The 14,479-nt window shown below is 51.6% G+C and overlaps 1 protein-coding gene across 2 annotated transcripts in view; it reads left to right on the plus strand.

Moving 5' to 3' along the window:
- The window catches only part of GALNT18 (polypeptide N-acetylgalactosaminyltransferase 18), a 350,781-nt gene that overhangs the window by 191,965 nt on the left and 144,337 nt on the right, over positions 1 to 14,479 (plus strand). The gene's annotated exons all lie outside the window — the stretch shown is intronic.

Genomic DNA, 14,479 nt, shown 5'->3' on the forward strand with positions numbered 1-14,479 from the left:
TATGTGTGTGAGCATGTGTAAGCCCCGTGAACAAGCATGTATGCACCTGGTGTCTTAGTCCATTCAGGCTACTGTAACAAAATACCACTGACTAGGTAGCTTAAACAATAGAGGTTTACTTCTCACGTTCTGGGGGCTGGGAAGTCCAAGATCAAGGTGCTAGCAAATTCGGTGTCTGATGAGAGACTGCTTCCTGGCTCATAGACAGCTACCTTCTCTCTGTGTCCTCACATGGCCTTTCCTTGGTGCCTGGGTGTGGAGAGAGAGTGAGCTCCAGTGTCTCCTCCTCTTTTTACAAGGGCACTAATCCCATCATGGGGGCTCCACCCCCATGACCTCATCTAAACCTAGTTACCTTCCAAAGGCCCCACATTCAAATACCATCACCTTGGGGATTAGGACTTGAATGTATGAATTTGGGGGCACACACATTCAGTCCATAACACTGGGCTTGTGTGTGCTTGTGTGAGCCGTGGCGTGCAAGTCCTCACTAACTGTGGTTCAGCCCCTTCCACCACTACCTGGAGCACCTTCACGATCCTGCTGAATGACAAGTAACCACACAACTGTGAATCATTGTTATTTTTAATTGTTGGTGAGAAAATCACAGTGTAGTGACGAAATAGAATCCGAGCTCCCAGCTTGCTTGCCACCAGCTGCTGGGTCCCCCTCCACTCCTTGCAAAGCCCCCATCGTCCCTTGGCCCAGAGCCTGCCTAATCATTGTTTAATGTTTCAAAGATGCTGTCCTACACAAGAGATACTCATTCCAGGCTGTAAAAATACCAACAGCTTTGCATGCAGCTGGAATAATTGCAAAAATAAGAAAAGCAGAGGAAAAGAATGGTCTGACAGTAGTGTGCTTTATGGAGCTTAAAAGAACCCCATATAGCTAATCTAATTACCACGAAGACTCAGGCAGCTTAAAGGTGTTTATACAGCCGGGCACGTGGGCTGTCAGCCTGCTCAGCAGAAGGCTTCTTATCACCACCCACCCCTGTGCCTTTGACCAGTGTGACTTCTGGGGCCCACCCACACGCCCGGGAGAGGGTACCCAGCAACCTTGAGACAGAAGCAGCCGGTCCTGAACGCTGCAGGAGCCCTGGAGGCTGTCACTTTTGCTCCGTACTGCCTGGGGCTGCCTCTCACTGACAGATTCATTGTTCATCACCGCCCTGAGAGGTACTCTCGCCGTGGTCGCAGATTCGTGTCGTCGCATGTTGTCCGGCAGCACTCTCCTGAGGACCTGGCTTGCATGACTCGAGCTCCTGGCTGCTCTGGGCAGCAACTGCCCACCTCTCCCTGCCCACTCAAGCCCTGACCCTAGGGCTGAGCCTGCTTTGCCCAGTGACTGTGCAGGGAGAAGGGAATCAGATGAGTATCTCTGACAGATTCCATCATGTCAGTTTCTGAACAAACCCCACATGGTTCTGCAGGTTACGCCCTTCACCAGGGCACCCAGCTGAAGAGGCAGCCGTTCCCTGCTGGGACGGAGCCTTGCTCTGACACTCTTAGGCCCCTGGCTCCGCATCTAGTCCTGGCTAACCCTGTTCCTTGAGAGGCTGGACCCTGCTCCCTGTACTACCAGGCTGCTGTCCTGCTCCCCTGGTTTGACCCATCTGCCTTCCTGCATCTGGGGGCTGGGACCTCCCACTGATAGGCTCCTCCCCGTGAAAAGAGCATCCTTAGCCAGTGATGCCTAGGTGTGCCCGGCCCCTTGGGGACACTGCCTCTTTGCGGGCCTGCCCCAGAGCACAATCAGTTTCTCCAGCTCTAACCTGTGTGATGCCAGTCTCCTCTCTGTCCTCACCAGCCACTCTGTTGAGGTCCCGGCACGCCACACAACCGAGCCTGCCTGAGTCTGGCAAAGGTGTGGGTGGTTCATCACCCTTTTGTGCGCCTTTACCAGTAAAGGAAACTGACTTCGGGAACCAGGATCTCCTCAACATACTTGCCTGCCAACAGAGAACAACCCCAGGACGGCAAAGGGCCTGCCTTCTCCGGAGCTCATGAGCCCCCTGGAAGCCGTCTGCAGCAAGGGAACTTTGGACCATTTTGCTTTACAGACCAGCCAAGGTGACCAGTAATTGGTTAACAAAGCCAGCGGGAACCAAATACCAAAAGGCCCTCTTCCTCTGGTCGGCTGTGGGACCATCTGTCGGGGGGAAATTCCCGGAGCTGGAGCCTTAAGCAGCGCGGGAGGAACCAGGAGAGGTGTCTCCTGCCCTCGGGTCAGGGGCCTTGCTGCCAGCAGCTGGGGGACATACCGGCCCAGCCCCAGTGCAGCCAGCAGGAGAGGTCTCCTTGTCCACCCTTGGCCCTCAGCCTATCTTGCTCAGCAGCTTGGAAAGATGAACTGGTCCTGACGGTGGAAGCAGAGCTGACCGCCGGGCAGTGCTGTCAGCTGACATCCCCCTCTGCTTCCCCAATACTGAAAAGTGCTCAAAACCCAGCCTATCATATAATTCCTACTGATATCAAATCTTTGGAGTATGGGATGCCTTCTGGTGGGACTGATTTCCTGAAAGGCTACCCCAAACCACCCAGCGACCCGGGTGTCCTCCAGCAGCTCCAGGGCCTGCGTGCTCAGCAAGAAGAGGGGCGTGTGGACAAGAGTTGGCACCTGCAACCACTCCAGCTGCCTGCTGCCCGGATCTGTCCTGCAAATTAGCCTCCAGAGCTCATGGGAGACTAGCACTCCCCTGGTTGGATGTTGCCGTGGGAGGTTGTGCTGGAGATAACGTTGGGGGGTGGGGGAAGCCAGTATAATTGACTGGGGCCTGAGAGTTCTAGAGCAGGTGTGGACCCACTGCAGTGGAGGAGGGGGCGGGGTTGTTTGTTTTTAATTGCCAGGGCCCTAATCTACTCCCAGGGCCCTAATCTACTCTCAGGGCCCTAATCTACTCCCAGGGACTATAAATTGGGCAACCACTCCATTTTTTTGTTTTTTTAGAGACTGCCTTGCTTGTTTGCTCAGGCCCACAGGGGCTTATGCCTCTTCTGCTCCTGAAGTCATTCACATGCATTCATTCAACAAACCAAGCACCAGGTTCTAAGCTTGGCCCCGGGGAGGCAGTGGTGAACCAGATGTGGTTCCTGCCTCAGATAAGATTTAGACCGAGGACAACGGCAGGCAGTGGACAGACTCTATGGCTCTCCTTTGTCACAGATGCAAAAATGAGATGCCTCAATTCTAGTTGTTTTTAAAAGCCCGTATCTCAGGAGCTCAAGATGTAAGTAGAATTTTAGGGAAAGAGGCTCTTGAACAGAAAGAAACCAGGGGGATGTCAAATCAGTGAGCAAGAAAGCTATGTCGAGCAGCCGCTGCTGGAGGGCTGGTTTTTACTAGGCAGCCCAAGGTTGCCTCTTGACCCCGCCTGTACTGCTGGAGTGGGGGCTTGATTTTCATCTAACCAAGGAGGGCATCGCCTGGGTACCAGTGTATGTGGCTCCGTTGGTTTGTTCCTCCCTGGCCCCTGTACTGCAACTTCCAGGGGCTTCCCCTGGCTTAGGTGCGTCCCCTCTGAGCACCTGACCTACTATTGGGAGTGGGTGCCCTGATTCACTTTGCAGGTCCCTCACACCTAGATAAGCTTCCCTTATGGGGCAGTGGGCAGCTTGAAGCAGGCTGTAATGTAAACGTAGCCCTAAAATGTAGTCCAAGCTCCTCATTTTCCTGGAGGGAAAACTGAGATCCAGAGAGGTTAAATGAGTTTCCCAACGTCACACATCTGATTAACGGCAGAGCCAGAGCGACCCTGCCCCAGTGCTTTGCTAACCGTACTCACTCGTTCATCCAACACATGTTCACAGAGTGTGAGACATCACACTCAGCACCAACGATCCAAGGACGGAGAAACAGTTTCTGCTCTCAGAGAGCTCGCAGCCTGGCGCGGCTGATAAACTATAGACAAATAGCCATTACACACAATGTAAAAAGATAAGTGCCACCAGCCACAGTGCTGGGGAAACCCAGGGAGAGGTCTTAGTCATTCTGGGAGGGCTTCCTGGAAGAGCTGGCTTTTGAGCTGGGCCTTGGGGATTGAATGGGATTGGGATATGGATATGAGAGTGGAGAAAAGAAGCTGCCTCTGTTTTTGTGTCTTTCTAGTTGGATTTTAGGGAAGGTGTCAGCATGATCATGTATTGGTCACCTGTTGCGTTCCAGGCACTGTGCTAGGCATTTGTACACACTGTCTTCTTTAATTTTTCCAATATTTCTCCCCATTTTATAGATGAGGAAACTGAGACTCAGCAGTTATTTAGCCCTGAATAGAGGCTTCTTCTTTGATTCCTTCTTCTCTCTTTCCCACAAGGCTTCACCCAGTGACTTGTGCCCCACCAGGACTCTGATGACACATCAGTGACTCTGATGACTGAATGAAAATGGAGACAGAGAGATGGGGGTAGAGAGTTTGCAAAGCCATAGGGAAGGCAGCATCCCCCTTCCTTGGACAACATGGGGCTAAGCACAGAGCTATTTAGGATTTCTATCATCAGAATAAATTTCTTCCCCCTGCATATATACACCCCACCCCCAGGCTGGTAGATTCTTAGCCTAGGCAAATACTAACAAGAGCTACCATTTGTTTCTAAGCATCTTTGATGTGTTGCTTTGCTTAACCCTAAGAACAACTGTATGAGGTAGGTATTATTATTATCATGTTCATTTCACAGATGAGAGCACTGAGGCTTGGAAAAGCTACAGGTCACACAGCTGAGAAAGGCAGAACCAACGTTTGAACCCAAGTTGGATCTGACTGTAGAGCCTGGGCACTTAACCTTGTCACTATATTCAGGGGTCTAAACTCAGTTACCTACCAGGGCTAGACAGATAACGTGAATGGCAGAGGTGAGGCAACGAGGACTGGTGGGGACTGCGGTGAACAGGAGAATGAGCCCAGGTTCATCCCAGACGGGCAGCCAATGCTGGCTCCAGCCTATTCCTAGCCTGCAAGACCTGCTGACCTTTCTCAAGTTGGAAATCACACTTTTATGTTTGGTGGGCTGAATGAGCCACATGGGCAGGCCAGATATGGTCATGGTCTGCCTGTCTGCAGCCTCTATCAGATGGACTCCCAGTGTGCAAAATAGAAACTTCTCTGGAGATGCTGTTTATCTCAGACATCCTTGGTGAAAACTCCTCCATCTCACGCTCTCTCCCTCTTGTGCTTGCTGGTTCCCACATCTCAGAAAGCCACCAGTCCGGACGGGCTCCATGCAGCTTCCCTTCACTGTGGGCACAAGTTGAGACATTCACAACGCACAGGCCACACGGTTTAGTTTCATTGATTCAGGGAGGCCCCTTTTGGGCTGATGGATCCTTTTGGAAAAGCACATAGTCATTGCAGTCAAGGTGTAGATTTTGTTCCTAGGTTGTGGACTCGGATGCCATTCTTGGTGACATCCTTGCATCTTGAGATCTTGGAAGCAACTTGTATCAGGTACCCTGGGCCAGGCCAGTAGTGAGAGAGGGGAGTGACCAGCACCCGGGAAGCTGACAAGGCTGCAGAGGAGACAGACAGGGTGACAGTCACTTTGGAGAGTGTGTCAGTCTCAGCAGGACTCTCTCAGGGGCAGGAAGTGGGGGAGGGAACTGGGGAGGGAGGCAGGAGCTCAGGCCTTCCCGTGGGCCAACTTGGGTGTCGATAGCTGTGATGTGGATGTACCACGGCTCACCAGCACTGACCGGCTTGCCTAATTCTCTTCCGCTGCGTCACCTCCATTTCTTTCACTGCCGGTGACCTGCAGCCCTGAGGGACTGTCTCGGAGTGTGTTTGTGGTCCCGTGCTTGATGCTCTTGTGGTTGCCATCTGGGAGTGAATAACCACGGCATTTCAAAGCTGAATAAGACCCAGGAAAAAACCCTACACACCTCATGTTTCTCTCATCTGGGGAAAGAAGTGTGAATTGCAACTTTACAAACCCAAATCTTTAAACTCTTCCTGACCCAGTGAATTTGAAGAGCGACAGAAATGAATTAGAAATTAGATCAGGGGTCAGCATTTCCATGGGTTCTGAACCAAATGGAGATGAAAAAGAGTATGTCCAGCAGGGTTAATGGTGAAGGCAAGCTTCCTGCCTGGGCAGAGTGTCCTGACCTGGGTCTCAGAGGAGATTAATCGAAGGGTCCTGTGGATGAGATCAGGAGGTCCAGAGAGAGTTCTCTACCCAGACAATGGGAAGGAATTAACTTGTCACCAGCTGACACTCACAGATGCGACAGAAAATGCCAGCATCGCAGGGTGGATTAATGTCAGGCCGCCCAGTGGAGCTATCGCATCCCACATCTGCCCTAAGGTGCTTAGATGCTGAAGAAAGGAACACTGTCCCCGCTTTGAAAGAGGTTTCCGGCTAAGTCCTGTGGACCGAGTATGTCTGCAAGCTTGTCTGTGTTGTCAAATTTCATTTGGCTTAAACATGAGAATTAATGCAGAGAATCAGAGAAAACAAGATTTTTTGCTGAGTGTTCCCGACCCGGGCTGCTCAGACATGAGGCTGAGGCATTGCCTGAAGTGATTGCATTTTCTCTGAAAAGAACATGCACGGTTGTTGTTTAATCTTTGTGGAGTGAGTTCCCATGATCTTAGGTGCCCAGTTGCTGTCCTCTGTACCTACATGGTCCACATTCCTACGTACGATACATCAGGCCAGCAGTAGGTGAGGTTGCTGCTCTCTGAATTCCTGAATTCTGCAGGGCAGGAAAAATCAATCCCATCCTCTCACTTCCCAGTTATTGGGCTCCTATATTATGCCAGGTACACCCATGGGGGAGGGAGGGAGGGAGGGAGGGAGGGAAAGGGGGGCGGGAGAGAAGAGAGAGAGGTGGGGTTGTTGTGTAGATGAATTGATGAATGGGTGGTGGGTGGATGCACAGGTGGCTGAGTGGAAGGTGGATGGATGGATGGATGGATAGAATTAATCTTTTCCATTTTATGGCATAGGTATTTTATGCCCATTTTAGAGATGAAGGAATTGAGGGTCAGAGGACATAGTGAATCACCAAAGTTCTCGCTGCAAGATGGTGGCAGGACTGGGGCTTGAGCCCACATTTCTCAGCTCCAAGTTCCGTGTGTCCCTCTTCTCTTTTCCCGTGTTGCCCACTAGGCTTTTTTTTTTCTTTTAACTGCCTGCCTTGTACCTAGAGGTGGACCCACATGGGCTCGGACCAACTGCTTATACAAACAGGTGGCCAGAAGGAGATTCATTTTGTTTTTATTCAGCGAATAGTATTGATCACTGTGTAGGCAGAGTTCCAAGATGGAGCCCCAAGACTCCTGGCCCCTGGTGTGCACTCACTTCTTCTAGTTATTCAGTCAAACACTCATCTGGGTACTGCTGTGAAGGAATTTTGCTGATGTAATTAAGGTCCCCAACCAGTTTGGTGGGCCTGACCTAATTATGTGAGCTCTTTAAAAGCAGAGCTCCCTGTGGCTGGTTGCAGAAAGGGGAGTCACAGAGATGCCCTCTGGAGGCCTGAAAGAAAGCGAACATCTGTCCTGTGCACTGCCTGTGGGGGCCATGTTGGGGGGAACTGCAGGTGGCTTCTCATTGCTGAGAGTGGCCCTGGCTGGCAGCTAGCAGGACAGGGACTTCAGTCCTACAACCACAGGGAAATGAATTGTGACAACAACCAGTAAGGCTGGAGGAGGACCCTGAGGCCCAGATGAACACTACAGTGCTGGCCAACACCTTGATTTCAAACCAGTGAAACCCTGAGCAGAGAATCCAGCCACACCACACATGAACTTATGACCCATAGAAACTGTGAGATCGTAAATTTGTGTTGTTTTAAGCTTCTATTTTGTGGTATTTCATTATGTAGCAACAGAAGACTAACACAGTCACCTACAATGTGCCGGCCAGTGTGCTAACCGCAGGGAATGTGAGACTGGCTTGATTTCTCCCCTCATGGAGCTCACAGTCTGCGGTGGGAGATAGACAAGAAACAAATGAAATGACTACAGAGCATATAAATGCCATGAAGTACGTAAACAGGATGTTATGAAGTAAATCGGTGTAGGAGGGGGACATGGTTCAGGTTAGATGATTAGAGATGGCCCCTCTGAGCTGAGCATAAAAGGATGAGAAGGAGTCAGCCACATGAAGAGCCATGGAAAGTGTTTCAGGCACAGGGAACAGCACATGCAAAGACCCTGAGGTGGGAGATAGCCTGACATTCTCAGAGTCAGAAGGAGGCAGATGTGTCTGGAGCGTGCTAAGGAACGGGGAGGATGGCTTGAGATGATGTGGAAGGATTAGTCAGGGGCCTGGTCACATAAGACCTTGTAGACTGTTGCCCTCAGTGCTGTGGGCAACACTGGTGAGTTTTAACTGGGGGAGAGGTATGACCTGACTAATATTTTTGGAAGAACTCTCTGGCTAGTCTGTGGTGAAGTGTTTGGATATAGGTACGAGTGGAAGCAGGGAAATCATTTGGGAGGCTGTGGCAATACTTCAGACCAGAAATAATGATGATTTGGACTACGGTGACTGGAGAGAGTGAGGAGAGGATGGATTTGAGATATATGGAGTTGGCCAAAATGTTTGCTTGGTTTTTTCCATAAGATCTTATGGAAAAACCCAAACAAACATTTTGGCCAACCCAATATTTGGATTTGCTGGTGATTGGGTGTAGGGAGTGAAGGAGAGGAGAGGACCAAAGATGAAGTTCAGGTTTCTGGCTTGAGTGATGGGGTGAATGATGGTGCCACTTACTGAGATGGGAGGGCAGGAGAGGGGAGAAGAACAGGTTTGGGGAGAAAGACCAAGGGTTAAGGTTTGGCTGTGCTGAATGTGAGATGCCTTTGAGACATCTGAGGGAAGATCTTAGGTAGTCATTTGGACGGAGAGGCACTGCTGAGCAGGGCCAGTATCCCGGATCCAGGAGGCCAGGACCAGCTGACCTGGCCAGGTGGCAGACCAGCTCCATGCTCACTTCCTTGAAGAGTGGCAGAATACCCGGGTCTACACAGCAAGGCTTCAAAGACCCAGGGCTCAGGCCGCTGGAGCAGTCTTCCTTCCTGGACCCCCCTGCTCCCATGCCAAGCCCTGGGCGCAGCCACACACCCAGAGCGAGACATTCTGGGAAGGGGTGGCTCTGGTGTGAAGCTGACATTTCACAAGTGACTTCAGTTGTTCTGGGCTAGTAGTAAGGCGCATTAAGTACCAAATTATGTAAACCTAAAACTGCAGCCTAATGTTGTTAAGAGACCTGAGGGAGCCCGGGAGGAGTGAACAAGGAATCGTCTGTAAGATGATCAAATCCCTGATTAAAATCACCTCCCAGGATCAATGGCCTCTAGAGAAAGTGGGGAACGCCTCTGAATCCTAATGGGGCATCCGCAACTCTAGAAGGATGTTTGGCTGGGCTGCCGCTTCCTTCTTCAGGGCTGCTCGGTGCAGGAGGGGCTGGTGTGGAAAGAGGTCCCACAGGGATCTGACCACCGGGCTCAGGGATGTAGCAGCAACCTACAGAGGGCCTACGTCACGTGTGGCAGGTTTGGCCCCAACTTCCCCAGCTTTGCCTTGGAGGGGCTGTTCCCCCAGGATCAGACCCTGAGACACGGATTCAGTATGAAGTAGTTTATTGAGGAAGTTCAAGATATACCAGTAGGGTGAGGAGTTAAGAAAGGGAAGGGAAGCTACTAATAAGAGTATGTTATCAAGTCAAGCAGCACTGTGGGCGGTGGAGTTTCAACCTCCGGGGAAACTCCGGGAAATTGTGTAAAGCGCATGCCTGAGAGCGATCGACCTGAGAGGTGAGGGAGCTGGGGCATTTGTAAGCCAGCTGCCTTTAGTCGTTGGTTCAGGGCTGCTCTCAGGGGCTGTTAGTTTATAGCTCTTCAGCCCTCCGTGTGCTGGGGCAGAGCAGTCTTCTACAGCTTTGAGTAAATCCCTGGGGTAAACATTCTGGCACTTAGATGTGAGGGTCAGAGGAGCACTTGAAAAGGATGAGTCTCTAAGGATACGGGTGGGGCATCCACAGCATCTGCCACAAGGGCCATGATGCATATGTTTTGATACTTTTAAAAACTGCATTTCTAAAAGCTTGTGATATTGATTCTGTCCCAATCCTAACTCACCAAGCTGCAAGGCATGCTGGGACCTCTGCAGTGGGTTGAAGCCATCACCCAGGACAAGCAAGACCAGCGTTAGACCCTCTCCTGCCCTCTGAGGTGGACCTGCTGCCCATAGGCAGAGTCCACAGTGCCTCGAGACCTGGTCTCCCTTTCATTTTGTGTCTGTGTCTAGCGGGTCCCTCTGAGGGACAGAGCACCTGCAGGAAGCTGTGACTTGGGGTTATATAGACTAACTCGGGCTGGGCTAGGGATCCGAGATCCCCACCTTCAGCAGTTTTGAAGCACAGTCCCAGCCGGGTCTGGAAGAAAAAGGATCGGGTGCAGTTTCTGGGAAAAACTTTGACAAATTCTAGCAGGGGTCAGGCCCTAGCCAAGAAGGGTCAGGTCAGTTCCAAGAGTACAAACCAGAACACTGAGGCAGAACCACACTTGTAAGGTCTGTGCATGCTTGCGGGAAGCGGGGAGGAAGCTGCAGCTGAACTGGCACCAGGCATTGAGGGTGCTCCCTCGGCACCCCAGAGGCCGGGCTGAAGCTGTGGTTGGTGTCGTGGATGCTACTGGCGCCCCACCCAGATCCCCTTTACCGGCCAGTCTACCTATCCCCCAGATGCTATGAGCGTTGGCAGCTGGCAGCTCAGAGCCTGCACCCTTCTGGAAACTGCCTTCTCTGTTGAGAGCTGCCTCACCCAGAAGTACGTAGGAGATTATGCCCATCCTCCGGGGCTGGCCCAGAACTAGTGCCTGATTGATATGGGTGTCTAAAAACCCACCCCTCCCCTCACGGGGGGATAACTCCGAGATGCCATCACGCTGCAGCGCTCCCTGAGAGCAGACTGAGCCTGGCCTGCCGCTGAATGCAGGTCTTTGCCCAGCTTCTTCCCCTGCCCTAAACTAGTTCCCTCACCCCCTTAGGGGAACAGAGCTGACACCTACTCAAGGATCCCCATCTCAGACTCTGCTTTTAGAGAACCTCGTCTAAGACTTCCAGATGTGTGAGCTGTGGCAGCCGTACCAGGCCGGGTGGGCACGAGGTCTGCTAGAGAAGGGTGACCAACCCTCCCAGGGTGCCTGGGACTTTCCATGCTAAACCGGATCCTTCTGACCAACCAAGATGGTTGTTCGCCCTCTGGATCAGTGTCTAATTGATCTATAGAGTGAAGTGAGTTCCCTTTGTGAGCCCAGAGCTGTATTAGACTCAATGGGGACTAAAAGAAAACACAAAAACATGTCTTCGGTGAAATTCGACTAAGTGAGGGTTTATTTCTACAAGCCTTTCCCTCTGTTGTGAGGATTTCACTTCTTGTATATTCAAGTCACTCCCTGTGGGTAGATAGCAGAAAAAGGGGAGAAAAAAAAAGGAAACTGGAAGTTGGGACAAGGAAGAGGGAGATAAGGCAGAAGGCAGAGAGGGTGAAGAGGTTTTGGCGACATGACCTTGGGGAGAGATGAAGGCAACTGAGGCCAAAAAAAACGTGTCCAGGCCCTTAATCACACTCAGGCTCTTCCTGGGAGGAGCAGCCAGCCAGCTAGAGCGCCCCGCCACTCCTAACATGCCCCACCTTGGCGGGAAGCTGTCATGGAGGGTGCCACCTGTGTAAACCCTGTGTACATGGAGAAGGGCTTGAGAGACAGCATTTCAGTGTGGCCAGCAGCCTGGGTTAAATAAGGGTTGCTCAGGCCTTTTCAACTAAAACCTCAACTGCTGCTGCATTTCTGGAGCGTTGGTAATAACAGGAGGCCGGAGCCACCAGCTCTGAGCCAGAAAATTAGACAGATAGTGATCGAGCTCCAGGCACAGGGGAAAATGCCACTCTGTGAGCAAATTCTCTGCAACAAAGCCAAACAAACTTTCATGTGTGTCATTGAAAACTGCAGGGGAGAGAAATCTGGGAAAAGTTTTAGTGAACAAATGTTGGTAAATGGAAATTAATTATACAGTGCAGTGATTATTCATTTAAGATATGTAAAAATCCCACTGACGTTTTCTTTCTTTCATCTGCAGTCTTTATCATTTGCGTATAATGAAGGTAAAAACGTGAGTTAGGACTTTCGAATGTTCATTTCTGAACTCCCTTCTCCATCCTCCTGTTTTCCATATGGACCTCTGTCCGTTGACTGCAGGAACAGATCCACGGTCCCCTAACTGCAGGGTCCTGGCAGGAAGCAGGCGGCACTCTCACATTGGAGAATCTGAGGAGAGTTAATAAGAGAGATTATTTACACAATGTGAGCAGGGGGTAGGGAAGCCACAAGGGACAGTGCAAGACCTTGGGGCTGGAAACAGCAGTGGTCCCTCCCAATGCAGGCCCAAGAGGGTACCCCACAGGGAGATACTGGGGGAATAACCCCCTTCCCTCTGATCTCCCCGCAGGTCAGCCCCTGGAACACAGAGAGGACCCAGGGAGGGTGGGGAGTGGGTGGAGAACGCTGGGCCCCTGCATATTGGTCCCAGCTCACAGTGCCTCAGGACCTAACCCTCATAATGCAGGTCGGCTTAAAGTTTAACTTCTCATTGCTTGGATGGAGTTTAAGCGTTAGTTGTGCACTTGTCAGTGTGTTCATTTCTGTTTGCAGGAGGGATGGAGAGGACCTCAGACAAAGACTAGAGGCTCATGGGGAGTCAGGCCCCAGACACTGAGAGCAGGGGGACCTGCTTAGTCCAGTGCCTTTATTTTTCAGATAAGGAACCGAGGCCCAGATAGGGGAAGTGCCTTGTTCAAGGTCACACAGTGATTTAGGGACAAAACTAGAATCCAGGTCATTGCTGACTAAAATGCAGGATGTGGTGGAGTGAGTGCAGAGCTGGGGTGGGCATGGGCAAAGAGGGACCTGGGGTCCCCCAGAGCCCCTTGTCAGCACATAAAGGCCGAGGTGGAGACAGAAGGCTGATGAGGCCCACGACTGTGTCCAGGTGGTGCCCTGAGCTTTTTCTAGGCTTTGCCTTTGAGCCAGACCAGACTATGAGGAAAGGCCCTGCAGCCCACTGAGCCTGCCCTGGTGTAGGGGAAGGGTTACAGGCCGCCCTTGGGGAGACCGAGCTCCAGGAACCTGGGGGCTGACTAGACTTCTTTCTCAGGAGATGAGGCTACTGGCCCTGAGTTGGGAGCCTATGAGAAGGGCACTGTTGTGTCCTCCACAAGCCAACAGCTGGGGGTGAGTGGGCAGGAGCCAGAGAGCTGCGGCCTTGTTGCTTGTGCCTCAACAAGGGAGTGAGGACTGTCAGTAGCATTTAGAAGAAAATGCTGGTATCACCTTCAACCTGTGGTACCAGGGCTGTTGTTTTTTTTTTGTTGGTGGTACGCGGGCCTCTCACTGTTGTGGCCTCTCCCGTTGCGGAGCACAGGCTCCGGACGCGCAGGCCCAGCGGCCATGGCTCACAGGCCTAGCCGCTCCGCGGCATGTGGGATCTTTCCGGACTGCGGCACGAACCCGCGTCCCCGGCATCGGCAGGCGGACTCTCAACCACTGCACCACCAGGGAAGCCCAGGGCTGTTTTTAATTAAAGATATCTTACCCCTAAAAATCCATACTGACACCTCAGTGCCTCACCACCAGGTCCAAAATGGCAGACTTGGTGATTAGGATGCGAATTCCTTCGTGGGCCATTGCTGTTTTGCCCATTTGAAGCCAGCTTGTCTGGGTTTGTGTGTCTGCCTTGTGAAGCACCTAGAAACCCAGCTTGTAACTGACCAAAATCAGGTGGTTCCTTCATAGCACTCTGCCCTAAGCCAGGCGCTGTGCCACTTTCTTGCTTGCATGTACCCTTGTCCTCAAAGAGCTCCTGGTCAGTGGATGAGGATGGGGGCTTGAGAAGCCATGGAAGCCAACTTTGGCCTGTTAGGGACTGTTACCACATTAGGTCAGTGCTAGAACACAGCACATCCTCCCTCGTGCCTGGGATGTGGACCTGAGTGCCTCGCTAGCCGTCTACACAGAGTGTGAGGGGGTGGGCTCTTCATTTCTTCAAGAAACATTTTGTTAACTGGGAGAATGGGAATCACAGTGGGTGACCCCAAATAGATGACGAGTCTCAGGAGGGTCTGACAGTGTACATATACTTCTCTCTGTCTGGAGCACCTCCTTCCATAGAGGACATGGGTCTTGGGTGCTCTGTGATCTGTCCATTGAGGGGAACATTCCTCTAGGCCACATGGCAGATACAGACACACACACACACACACACACACACACACACACACACACACACATACTTTTTAGTTATTCGTCTGGTTCTCTGTGTACTTTTTCATACATTTTCTCTGACCTGTTATACTGTAAACTCCTCAGGAAGAGGGTCATATCTCAGACACAGTGTCTCCAAGGGGATGTCCAGGACACGCTTGTTCAAGTTGTGAATGGTGGAGGTGGGGCTTCCACTCAATACATCGAATGGGAACA

Source organism: Lagenorhynchus albirostris, chromosome 9, assembly GCF_949774975.1.
Source record: "Lagenorhynchus albirostris chromosome 9, mLagAlb1.1, whole genome shotgun sequence".
NCBI classification, from domain to species: domain Eukaryota; kingdom Metazoa; phylum Chordata; class Mammalia; order Artiodactyla; family Delphinidae; genus Lagenorhynchus; species Lagenorhynchus albirostris.